Source organism: Chlorocebus sabaeus, chromosome 7, assembly GCF_047675955.1.
Source record: "Chlorocebus sabaeus isolate Y175 chromosome 7, mChlSab1.0.hap1, whole genome shotgun sequence".
Classification (NCBI taxonomy): domain Eukaryota; kingdom Metazoa; phylum Chordata; class Mammalia; order Primates; family Cercopithecidae; genus Chlorocebus; species Chlorocebus sabaeus.
Genome location: NC_132910.1, coordinates 56,727,762 through 56,740,468, shown reverse-complemented (window position 1 = coordinate 56,740,468; position 12,707 = coordinate 56,727,762). Strand labels below are relative to the sequence as shown.

The 12,707-nt window shown below is 39.0% G+C and overlaps 1 protein-coding gene across 1 annotated transcript in view; it reads right to left on the bottom strand.

The window, feature by feature from the left end:
* Positions 1 to 4,443, bottom strand: part of TET2 (tet methylcytosine dioxygenase 2) — a 137,133-nt gene extending 132,690 nt beyond the window's left edge. Inside the window, exon 1 of the mRNA XM_007999436.3 lies at positions 3,739 to 4,443. The gene's annotated coding sequence lies outside the window, so the exon portion shown is untranslated. The remainder of the gene's footprint in view (positions 1 to 3,738) is intronic.
* Between the last annotated feature and the right edge of the window lie 8,264 nt (positions 4,444 to 12,707).

Sequence of the window (12,707 nt, the reverse complement as noted above, 5' to 3'; positions counted from 1 at the left end):
CTAGACCAAGTAAATACTGTATATTTGGCAAAATCATTTGTGGTTGTGTTCTTCAGCACAGTTTCCCAGATAACCACCAGCTCTACTTGGCAACTGGTCTTTCCCACAGTTAAGGCTCCAATTGTAAAGCTGGCTTGGGAGATACTCTATTGCTGCTGGCTTTGGTACCATTACTATCCTTAAGAACTACTGTGCAATGGTAGAATAATCATTGACAAAGTGTTATTCTGATGAACAAATACTGACAGCTGGTCCAAAGTTTTAGCCTGTTCCCAAGGTAGGAAACAATTACATTAAAACAGTCTATATGATTATTATAAAACAAAGATGACTCTTTCCAGCAATTTGAAATTCCCAGATACGACTATGAAATTCTATTAATAACAAAAAAAATTTGCATTAGAAGCAATTAAAGCACAAAATGTAGATCTAATATTTTCTAAATATTAGATATTCTAAAATACTGACATACAATATCAAGCATCCATAACTTTTGAAGGTATTTTATTTCAAGGTAATTTCATAAGAATTCATAAGAATTGACCTACTCAGACTTTGGGCAGGATGGAAAATAAGAGTTTCTGTGAGGTGTGCCTATGAATCACAAGAAGGGCTTCTTAATGAGGTCAGCAAATAAGGAAATACATTTCAATAGTGACATTTGACTTACAATGTTATTTGGGGGTGGAGTCTTAGAAGAATTGATAGGGAACTTTTAACTTCAACAAGTGAAACTAAAACATTAACTCTGGTTTTTGTTACCTAATACAAGACCAGTGCCCAGTAAGGACTTTGGAATTCTTTCATAACAACTCCTTGGCAGGTGCACTTCACTTGTTCTGGAAGTGATGTTCACTTGCCAATGTCTAGTAGGACCATGTGCCACTGCCTCGAAATCATATCAATTCCTCTGGCTTCTGGCATAAACTGGCACATCAGACCTAATTAAAGCTTTAAGAAGAGTTTGGCAAATATGACAATTTAAACAAAGCAAGGGACTTCTCTCACTGCAAGTCAATTTCTCATTAATGATTAGTTCAATAAGAAAATAAGCAAAACAATGTCATAGTTAAGAAAAGCTATCTATCTTGTTATTGTCCATTATCATGCTCCTAAAATTCAATAACCCAAGACAGTCCTATGGAATTTTTGGAGCACCTAGGTAGTACGATCACATATAAGAAAGAACTGAGGTTATGATTTTTATTGTAAACTATCTCATACTTATTAAAATAATTTCTCTTTTCCAACAAAGGATGTTACTTTTATTCAGAAGGGTGACTAACACACACATCTCTTCCTTATAATCACTGAAATACTTTATACAGTATTAATTAGCAGCTATTTTCAGCATAAAAGTAGGATGCACAAAATAACAAGAATCTAAATTTGATGACAGGAAAAAACAAGCCTTCATATTCAAAATTATTAACCAATGTAGTTATTCTTATTTATTGAGTGGAAAATGTTGCATCTATTATTAGTTGAATAGCCTGAAGACAGTATATACCACATTTGAAAAGTTGTCCCCAAAAAGTAAATACTAGTTTGTTAGCAAAAGGAATTGTTTTCAATTCGGAATTGCTGGAATAATTAACCATAGTTTTCTCGATAGTTTACCATGAACAGCATTAATAGTAAAATCCTAAGTGTTTCTTTTTTTTTTGACAAATAAGAACTAACCAACGAACCGTTTCTATTCCACAGAGATAAGTAATGCTTCTCCCTTGTAATCATGTAAGAACCCCGCGTATCAATGATTAAAGCAAACTTAGCTACATGAAATTAACAAAGATCATAACAGAAAATTACAAAGTGAACTATCAAGGACAAATAGTTTTGCAAATTCGATTTATGGAGAAATGTCTGTTATTGTGTTTTTCCTTCTATCCTTTTTTAAATCCTATTAATTGTCTTCTAAACTTCAGTTTGATTTTCCAACCCTTCAGTAACAGTTCTCTGCTTAACATTTAAAAAATCAATATTTATTGTGTTTAAATTTATATTCTATTCCAAACATTATTAAGCACATACACAAACATGTAAAAGAACATAACTCCCCTTAGTATTTCAACTTTCCATTAAAATGCAAATGTAATGATTTCATTAGCCAGGCAACAATACCACCAGTCTTACACCAAACCAAACCAATGTCTTTTCTCTGTGAATCCCAACTTCCTTTAAGATACAATCTTATTTCTATGTTGGATCATTTGTTGATGAATATCTTTGAATGTGGGTTTCCCATTATAATCCCTGATTGAAGGCGAAAAAGCACAATGTGTGATTTGAGATATTAAATTCATGAATGTATTCCACTCCCTAAACAGGTAAACTATATAAATATTTCACTAAATTTTACCCCTGGAAAATAAGCCTTTTCTCAATTCCCAAACATTAGATGAAGAAGGGAGAACTCACTCAATGTAATTAAAAGTATATCATGAGGGGAATAACCAGCAAGTAACACTGATATTTCATTTTCGGCCTTTCCAGGAGTCTATCTAGGCCACACTTTATTATGTCATAGGTAGAAAACTCTCCATAGAAACCCTGTTAGCTTAATAAAACTAGACAAGCAGTCCCAGTGAAAAGATTCAGCAAGATGCGTGGAGTGTGTGCGTGCGTGTGTGTGTGTGTGTGTGTATGAGAGAGAAGAAAAGAGTAGAGAGGGGACACAGAGAGAAAGGCAGAGAGATGAAAGACCAAAGAGAGAGGCCAAAAGAAAAATTTGGATGGGACTGTTACAAATCTGCTCTTCACTTCTTTGCTGGGACTGGTTCATTTCTTTCGGCGCCCCTGACCTTGCAGTCTTGCAACTCTCAACGCTGCGCTCCCCACCCCCTCCCGCCCCCTCCCCGGGCCTGCGCCTGCCTTTGTGTCTGCCTGTCACTTACCAAGGAACCAAATGAAGCTGATTCGGGAGAAGCACAAAGCCGGGACACAGATTTGTCCATAAATTCTCTTACATACATTCCCCAGGCTGGAAGCCTCAGCCCAGCGCAGACTTATGTACCTTGAGAAAAGTGAGTTCTGGTCTTGTTTGGGGAACCGGAGAAACTATTCTTTCCTCTTTCACTCAGCGCCGCTAACAAAACGCGCGGACTTAAGAAAAAAACACACACACACACACACACACAAAACCCCACTCAGTGTACTCCAATTCCACTCCCTGTGACATTCACTTCGTGCAGCCCCCTAAAGGGGGATAAGGAGGTAGGAGGAGGCAGACACCAACCCAGACCCAGACCCTACAGCTGATAAAAGGGTAGAAAAACACCGTATCAGTGTTCTCTCTGAGGTTGTTCAGGATAAACGGGAGAGTCGTTTCACTCACACGAGAGAAACAGGGGCAGAGGATTAAAGGGAAAAGTAGTGCCCCCCAAAGCTGAACTATTTTAGAAAGGAAAGCAAATTTAAAAATCACTTTTCTGCGGATTAAAAGGCCGGGAAACCGGCTCGTCGGAGGCACAAAGGTAAGTTTTCTGGGTAAGGAAGGGACGAGCATTAGGAGGAGAGAAGAGCACATAGAACTACAGGTTTAAAAGGGGTATAGGGAATTAAAACTATATTTGTCAGCCATGTTGAAGAGGCTCCAGTAATTTGTGAAGCTTCCCTCTTCCCTCTTGGTATTTGTGGGTGACACTACAGGGTTTGCTCCCCAGTCCCTGGAAGCCCGAGAAAAAGCGAAGGGGAGAGGAAAGGGAGAGTTTCGCGGCATAAGAGAAGCGCTCTGACCTCGTTCTCGTCCCTCAGCCTTGCAGCAATCCAGCAGTTGCAGTCGGGTCTCCTTTCTAACAAATCCTAAAGGGCAGCCATCTTGCTTCCTTCTGCTTCTCTACGAAAGCAGCCTAGCCTCCGCATCAATATTCATAAGGCAGTTTGACGTCTGTTCTCATCACTCAGCGGGGCCGGCGTCTCGGGGCGGCCGCGCCGAGGGGGCGGACGTGACTCGCATGCGAGCGGGGCCTGGGCGCGCGGCGCTCGCGAGGAGGCGGCGGCGGCCGCCCGAGCTCTCGCCGCTGCCACTGCCGCTACCGCCGGCTCTCCTCCTCCGCCCGGGCCTCCTCCCGCTCCGCCCCGGCCTCCTCCCGCTCCGCCCCGGCCTGCGCCGCCGCCCTGGGGCCCTCAGCCCTGGCTCCCGGGGAATTAGCCCCCCGCACCGGGCGTCCAGCACAAAGACCGGCGGCACCTGGGGCCGTACAGCCGGGCGCGCAGTGGAGACCTGGGCTGCCCTCACGCCGTGCAGTGGCGCGGAGGGAGTGGTGCGTCCGGATGAGCGCGGGGCGGGGGCCAGGGCTGGCGAGCGCGGGGAAGGGTGCAGCCCTCGGGGACCCCGGGGACCTCGGCGGGTCTCCACCCCCGGGAGAAGACGCAGTGCAGGCGCGAAGGTCGGGGCGAGGTGGGAGGATGGGATGGCATGGGTGCCTGGACAAGGACGTGACATCCAAGATTTCCCTTTGAAACTTTTTGTTAGTCTGCACTCCACCACCACTTCGAGGTCCCGCGCACACGCCCCTGCGCGCACCCACCTCCTCGAGAGTGTATCCGCACGTGCCCTCGCACTGGCCCCCGCCTCCACCCACTGGTACCTCTCCCCGCACCACACACCCGCTTGCGCCCACCTTACCCTCAGAGGCCCGCGTCTCTATCTCCCTTTAGATCCCCTTGCCGGCGCTCTTTTCTCCCCTTTCTGTCGCTTTAATCTCATTCAGCAGAAGCGCTCCTCAGGTTCACCGAGGGCATGCCCTTAGTGCTTTAGGGGCCTGTATTTTTAAAGACCCGACAAATCGGGAAATTGACCGAGTTCTGTTTCTCCCCGCCCCGGCCCACCTTCTGTTTACTTTAGCCACGTGGGCTGAGTAGAAGGGGGCGTCTCACAGATTCAAAATGGGTTTCTCACGAGTGACCCTCTCCTTCTCTCGCTAGGAGGAAATAAACCTGCACTTTCAAATGCTTAAGTTACCTCTCTTAAGAGCCTCTACTTTGAAGTAGTTTCCACCCGTACAATTAAGTAACGAAGAAACCGACCGATACAGAGCTAATTCCGAATGACCGATGCTTGATTTTCCCTGACATTCGGAGCTCTATAACTATGCTCTTCCTTTGACCGGAGTTTTTCTCTATTGTCGAGTAGTGTTACTTCCCATTCTAATGCTCTTTTTTCTAATCATCAACTTTTTGGTTGAAGATGAGATGAAGAACAAAGCTCCTATGAATCATAGTAAGAATCATATTATGTCAGATAGTAGTTTTTGAAATATTCCCTTCATCGTTAACATGTTGTCACATGACTGACGTTCAACTTTTAAGTAAATATTTTGGTCACATCTTTTATGGGATCACTGCATAGTGATCACAATACCCTTAAGTCAATACTAGTTACATTGTGTAACCACACTTTTTTTTATCTTTACTTTCTTTAGAAGTGAAGCTCTAATTTTACGAAATCGGAATATTTCCTCTTCGAAGAGTGTAAAAAAGGGAACTCCTTGTAAGTGTCGCATTGTTGCTAATAAGAATGTTTAGTGTGTCCAATCAAACATTGTTTGTTCCATTTTGAAACAAAGTTGACTCAGATTTCAGATTTTGCACAAACTAAGGAAAATAGTACATTTTCCCTTAAACATTTCATGTTTATGGGAATGTCATTCCATGTTTTCTAGCTGTACACTAAAGTGTCACTTAGGTCTTGGCAATTGTTAATACACTCTAAAATCTAAGCTGTTGGAAAGTTCTTTGTGATCTTTATTTCTTTATTTCTTTTGTTTTCTTTCTTTCTTGAGACAGAGTCTCGCGCTGTCAGCCAGGCTGGAGTCCAGGGGCGCGATCTCCGCTCACTGCAACCTCCGCCTCCCGGGTTCAAGCGGTTCTTCTGCCTCAGCCTCTCAGGCACGCGCCACCACGCGCAGCTATTTTTTGTGTTTTTAATAGAGACGCGGTTTCACCATATTGGCCAGGCTGGTCTCGAGCTCCTGACCTGGTGATCTGCCCGCCTCAGGATTACAGGCGTGAGCCATCGCGCTCGGCTTGTGACTTATTTTTCAAGTCCGGGAAATAAAGTTCTCTCAAGACCACGACATACATTTATATAGTGCACAGATTGTAGAGTTGAAACATGGGCTTTGGAGTTTTACAGAGCTGAGTGACTCTTAACTCTGTCTTTTCCAGTGTGACCTTGTGCATTTTACTTACCTCTCTCGGTATCGGTTTCTTTTAATCTGTTGAACAACCTGTAAGACATGAGGGTTGTGGCGAGTTTTTAATAAGAGCACTAGGTAAGTGCCCAGGTAGTTATTACTACTACAATAACAAACCATTTACTTCTAGGAGTTATTTTGTTTCTGATTATAGAATTATATAATTATATATCTTCTTGCATTTAATAATGTATGGAAAATATTATGTTAACATGTGTTTAATATAAAAGTATCCACATGTTCCTTTAGTTATATTTGGGAAATGATCTTTCAGGTCACCTCCTTCTCGTTTCTTCTTTGAAAACTGCTCTCTGTTGTAACAGGTTGTTCTTGCCTATTTGGAATCATATTTGGCTTGCAGTTGGTTTTACAACAGGCCCTGAACATTTTCTTGCCAGCTTCTTTCTCTGCACCTCCACTCTACCCTTAACCATCATGACGTTTTGAAATTTAAAATAAAATACATTACTCCTCTTGGCTGTTATGACCTTTCAACAGCAAAAGGAAATAAAATTCTGAAGGCCTTCAAGTATAAAAATTTTAGTTGTTTTTTTTTTTTCTTTTTTTGATTTTAAAAACTTCTTCCTTAGTTGCTATTTCTGGGAAAGAAAGGATATAGTTTGCATAATCAGTTGTTTACTGAACGCAGTGTGCACTTGTATGGGTAATTCAGAGCCAGCTTTTATTAATCGTGTGCATTCTTGAGATTCCTTCTCCTATAGGTGTGGGAAATGTATGTTTAAAATATAATTTGCTGTTTAAAGAACAATTAATTATCAAATTCCTTACCATTTTTTCTCTCAAACTAGAAATAGCAGCACTGCTTCCATACAGAGAGATCCTTGCTTCCTTAATGGAGAAAAAAGACTAATAGAACAAGTTCCACAACATGCTACTTTGTATTAGAAAATTGACTTGATTGGCCTGTGCACCTGCTATCTAACTCAGTTCTCAGTCTTTAAGTCTCTTAGGGTGAAGGCAGTTTCCTGTCTGCTGCTGTCCATTAAAGAGCTGATGATGGTAGTTTGCTTTACAATGCAATTTTTTTTTTTTAATGTTGTACTAACGCAAAAGTAATAGGTGCATTCTTCATTTCCTCCCTTCCTGCAGACTAGAAAATGTTCTTTCTAGCCAGGCATGGTGGCGGGCACCTGTAGTCCCAGCTACTCGGGAGGCTGAGGCAGGAGAATGGGTGAAGCCGGGATGCGGAGCTTGCAGTGAGCCAAGACCGCGCCATTGTACTCCAGCCTGGGCTACAGAGCGAGAGTCCGTTTCAAAAAAAAAAAAAAAGACAAGGCAAGGCAAGGCAGGGCAGGGCAGGGCACGCAGGGCAGGGCAGGGCAGGGCAGGGCATTTCCTTTTTTTCTTTTTTTTTGAAACGGAGTCTCGCTCTGTCGCCCAGGATGGAGTGAGTAGCGTGATCTCTGCTCACCGCAACCTCCGCCTCCCGGGTTCAAGCAATTCTCCTGTCTGCTCTGGAACTCCTGACCTCGTGCTCCGCCCGCCTCGGCCACCCAGAGTTCTGGGATTATATTTTTCTTTAAGGACTTGATACTCTCTTCAACACAGAGAAACAGTTGTGATATACACTGCTTTGAAAAAATTGTAGTGGTTTAACAAAAACAAAATCATGACCTGTTGTTTCCCATCTCCAAAAACATGTTTCTAAAGTATAACATAAAGATTCTCTGCATGCTTAAAAGACAGTTGACTATCAAACAGCATAGCAGTCACTGCGGTGAAGAAGCTTTCTTATTTATTTTCTTTGTTTACATTACTGCACTTTATATATAGGTACATATTTAACACAGAATACTAAGTTTTAACAGTCTCCAATAGATGAAATATTGAGATATAATACTTTAGCTTATTAATATAAATTATTATTAATAAAAATTATTGTCTAAACCCAGGGATTATAATATTATGAGAGTCTCGATAGAATCTCATGATTTCTACTTACTTTTTTCCTAATCTGATTTTATCTGGTTAATTTTTCTTTATATAATTTGAAAATTTTAAAGAAAAAATACAAATTATATTAAACTAATGAAATATTTAATTAACATTAATTAATTTAATATAATTTAGTTAATATTAACATAAATAATTAATTTAAATTTTTAATTAATTAATATTTCATTGGTTTAATATAATTTGTATATTTCTTTAAAATTTTCAAATTATATAAATAAAATTAGTATTAAATTAATGAAATCAGGAACTATCCAATGTGTGTACTAATTTAATGGGGCAAAGTAGAATATAAGATAAACTGAAAAGTATTGGCAAAGGCATTATAGAAGGAATATTACTGAGGAGGGAGGATCACTTAAGCCCAGGAATTCAAGACTGTGAGCCACGTGAGCCATGATTGCACCACTGAACTCCAGACTGGATGATAGATCGAGACCCTGTCTCAAAAAGAAAATGAAAGAATATTAGAATCATTAGTGAGACAACATTATGGAAATTACTCCACAATTATTGCAAATATTGCTAATACCAATCTCTCACAATTTTAGGGAATGTTTTTTCTCTTCATAAATTCTGACTTCACAGTCCAGTCACTGCTCTTTTTGTCCTCATCCAAATTTAGTAACTCACTTAGTATCTCATTTTATGTTGAAAGAATAATTTTTAACTTCAATGATGAATTTCAATAATCAATAAAATTTAACTATTAATAATTACCTCAGCACCATTTTATAGGACTCTATAGTTTTTTGGCATTTTATGTACATTATTATGACTTAATATTCAAAATCATGTCATATTAAAAATGGCATTTAATGTAATTTCAATCATATAAATATTAAAGGTGAGGTTAAGCGATTTATTTAATGTAATTTCCATCATATAAATATTAAAGATGAGATTAATTGATTTACTTAGGGTCAGACATCCTGTAAATAGAGAGCACCTTACAATCTAGATTTTGTGAATTAAGGTTTAGGGTTTTTTTATTATACCAAAGCTAACCTTCAGTTTGTTTCCTGCTTATCTTCCTCTAATTTTTTTCTCACCATTATTAGTACTGACTGGTAAAGGAATCTTCCCTTCAAAACCTCATGGTAATTTTCTATTGTCCTTTGCTACTTAAAAAATTAAAAAGTCAGCAGCTACATTTACTTAGTACTCCGAAAGTAATTTTATCTGTTAAATACTGGTTATGCACCAAGCATTGAAATAATTCTTTTACATTCATTATCTCTTTTAATTTAATGCTTATTATAACCAAGTAAAGTAGGTAATATCTTGTTGAGAATTAAGGGATGAGTAACTTGGTTGGGATAAAATAGCGGGAATAATTGAATTTTCTCAATCAGGGTTAGCTGACTCTAAAGCTGATGATCTTGCAGGCTACCTGGTATTGTTTCCCAATTTGGCAGGTATAAACATCTATGTTTGCCCCATGATATGCTTTTCACACAGTATGTTTTATAGCAATAACATCAGTATTTCCTATATCTTTCTCATATTTAAAGAAACCTCTTTTGTCTAAATCTCTACTTGATATAAAAAAATCATTGCTTTCTACTCTGTTTCTTTAGTTTCTAATTTTGTGCCAGGAAGTTGATATTCTTGAAATCGTCAGAAGAATAATTACATTCATGTAATAAGCAAATGTGATACTGTACCCCTTCCCCACAACCACTTTAACATGTGTCTTAACTGACTAACAACTGGTTTGCAAAGGTAAGTTCTAGTGTATGTTTTCAATATTGGCGTGGAATTACACCTTTGACCTGCCCTTGACTTTTATGAACGACTTAGGGTTCATTGCGCCAAGCGAGGAAGCTGGCAGGTGGAAAGAGCGCCATCTACTGAAATCGTTAATCGGACATGGGTCTTTGGTGATATTAATAAAATACTCAGAATGGGATAGCACCAAACCTTTCAACTGGGAAAACAAATAAAATCTAATTTACGGAGCTTTTGAAAAATATGCATGACTAGGTTCCACTCCTCTACCTCCACAGGCCTCTTGGAGATTCTGATTAATGAGGTCTGGGACGGGGCAGTAGTAACAATACTTTTCCAATGATTCACAATGAGATGTACAAACTGTGCTTGAAAATCACTGGGATAGCTTAATGTGTGAGAATGCAATAAAAACATTTAGTGTTTACACCTATTATGAATAGTTAATAGGCACACAATATTATCTTTCATAGAACATCCCATGACAAAGAACAGACATTGTATATCTCTCTTTAGTATAGTGGAACTCTTTTCTCTGCAAAGATCCTGCAAAGCTGCCTGTAACTCTTTTGATATTTCATATTGATTAAATATTTCTGAATTCTCTTAGGATAGGTTTAAAAATTGAGGAAGAGATAAATAGCAGCTGAAGAATGACTCAGATTATCAGTAGCGAATAAGAATGATTAGGGGGAAATGTAAGTAACAGGAACAATGCTCTGAAGCAGTGGGGAGAAAGAAGTACTGGAAGTTGCCTGAGTTCCATGTGTGAAGAATATTCTGTTTTGTTCTTGTCGTTCTCATGGGAAAATTCTGATAGAATTTTGTCAAAAATTTTAAAGTTTTTAAGCCATTCTTATAATCTTGGCAATCAGACTAGTTGAATATGATTTTTTTTCTTTTTCCAAAATAATCGTCATGCAATAGTGTATGAGTTGTTACTATGTGGCATCATGCTAACAGTTAATGCAATTATTCCTGGAAGGAAGACCTATAGAGATTAAACAATTTTTAGGCCCCAATAAGTTAAATTATTCCCTTTCCTACAGACACCCTATATGGAGAAGGCAAATTAAAAAGGAAGTAAGGTAGCTATTAGTTGATACCCAATTTTCTTCAAATCTTCTAAAGTGTGTTTTCATATTTTCTGGAGATGTGTGGGAAAATTGAGCTCTGACTTAGATCCAACTCAAAGCCTGTGGAAGCGTGAGAGGCTAAGTAGTTTCCTGCGAAGCTCTGCACTACCAACCTTTGTTTAATTTGTTTTCTTATGTTATATCTCAGAGCACAATATTATTATGACTTGGCAGAAAACCTCCTTGATCTGTTAGTAATTAGGCATACCTCTAAAGTGAACATGGGTTGGTTGCCAGGCAATTGTTCTGCATTTCACAATGACTTGTATCCTCAAGAGAATAAATTATATCCAAGCAGGGACCACAAAACAGGGGTTTCTGACAGGCTAGGGTAGAAGGTGAAAACACACACACACACACACACACACACACACACTCATCAGAATAGCAAAAAACAATCCCAAAGGAGCATTTCATTGAGGTTCTCTGAAATCTTATGACCACTGGCCCTAGTTTGACTGGATAGGAAGAGGTAAGAAAGTGAGAACTATTGAAGAAGGGTTTCTTTAGCATGGATTAGTGGTCAGGCACATGCTGATCCTAGGGTGATGATGATATATTTTAATGAAGGGAAGTTTTCTGAAACCCCTTTAGTAACACAATGTCAATAGACACTGTCTACTAATGAACAAGAACTAGAGAGTCTCTAAATTTAAAATTGGTGACACAGTAAAGTCATAATGTTGATAAGTGAGAACTGCTGTAAAGGTAAAGGTAGTGAGGTCAAAAATAGATATTCAAAAAATTTAGAAAGAGAAACTCCAAAAACACACTTATTGGAGGTGTTAAACTCAGGTAATAAGTATATGATAGGATCCAAGATTATAGTCCAGCCTCCACTACTAAAAACCTACAAAAAACCTTTAAAATGCATTATCTCATTTAGTATTTACAGTAATCTTGAAACCAGGTAAGACCATTATAATTTCCACTTTATTGAATTTTATTTTTTTAACACCAGGGAACATGTGTTTAATACATGAAGGAGCATGTCAGAGAGATTAAGAACTTGCCCAGGGTGACAAAGCAGGTGAAAAATTCTCAAATTCAAGTTTTTTTCAGTATTCTTTCCACAAACTAAAGGGAAATAAGCCAACTTTAATTCTTTCCTGAAGGCAGAAAAGAAGCTCTTACCAACTGGTGACATTGTATCTTAGGTTGATACATTTTCACTCCTTGCCTGTGCTCACACAGATAGAGGAGAATGCTACAGTAAAGGAAACATTTAGGAAGAGAGTGCTTTGTGTATTTTTTTTTTTAAAGTAGGCCATCCACTGTGATAGTAATTCTGTTTATTCCAAATGTGAGATGAAAGTTAATCTGTTCCCTAAAAGCATTTCTGAGGAAAAAAATAAGTTATTCAAAGGCATGAAAGACAAAATGTTGGAGCTCTCCCTTGCTCTCTCCCCTCAAAAGCTACTGAGAAAGATGTTTGGATGAAGGGGAGAGAGAAGAGAGAGAAAGAGAGAGAGGGAGAGAATGTGTGTGTGTGTGTGTGTGCGCGCGCGCGTGTAAGTAATGAGAAAAAACCATTAGACCAGAAGTTTATAAATTGAAAGTTTTATAAAAAGCTTTTTTAAAAAAAAAATTTTGAAATTTATTGAAGCAATTCCCCTTTTTATTGATTAAGGCTGGAGGGGATGGGGCTTGGTGGATTTAGAGTTTC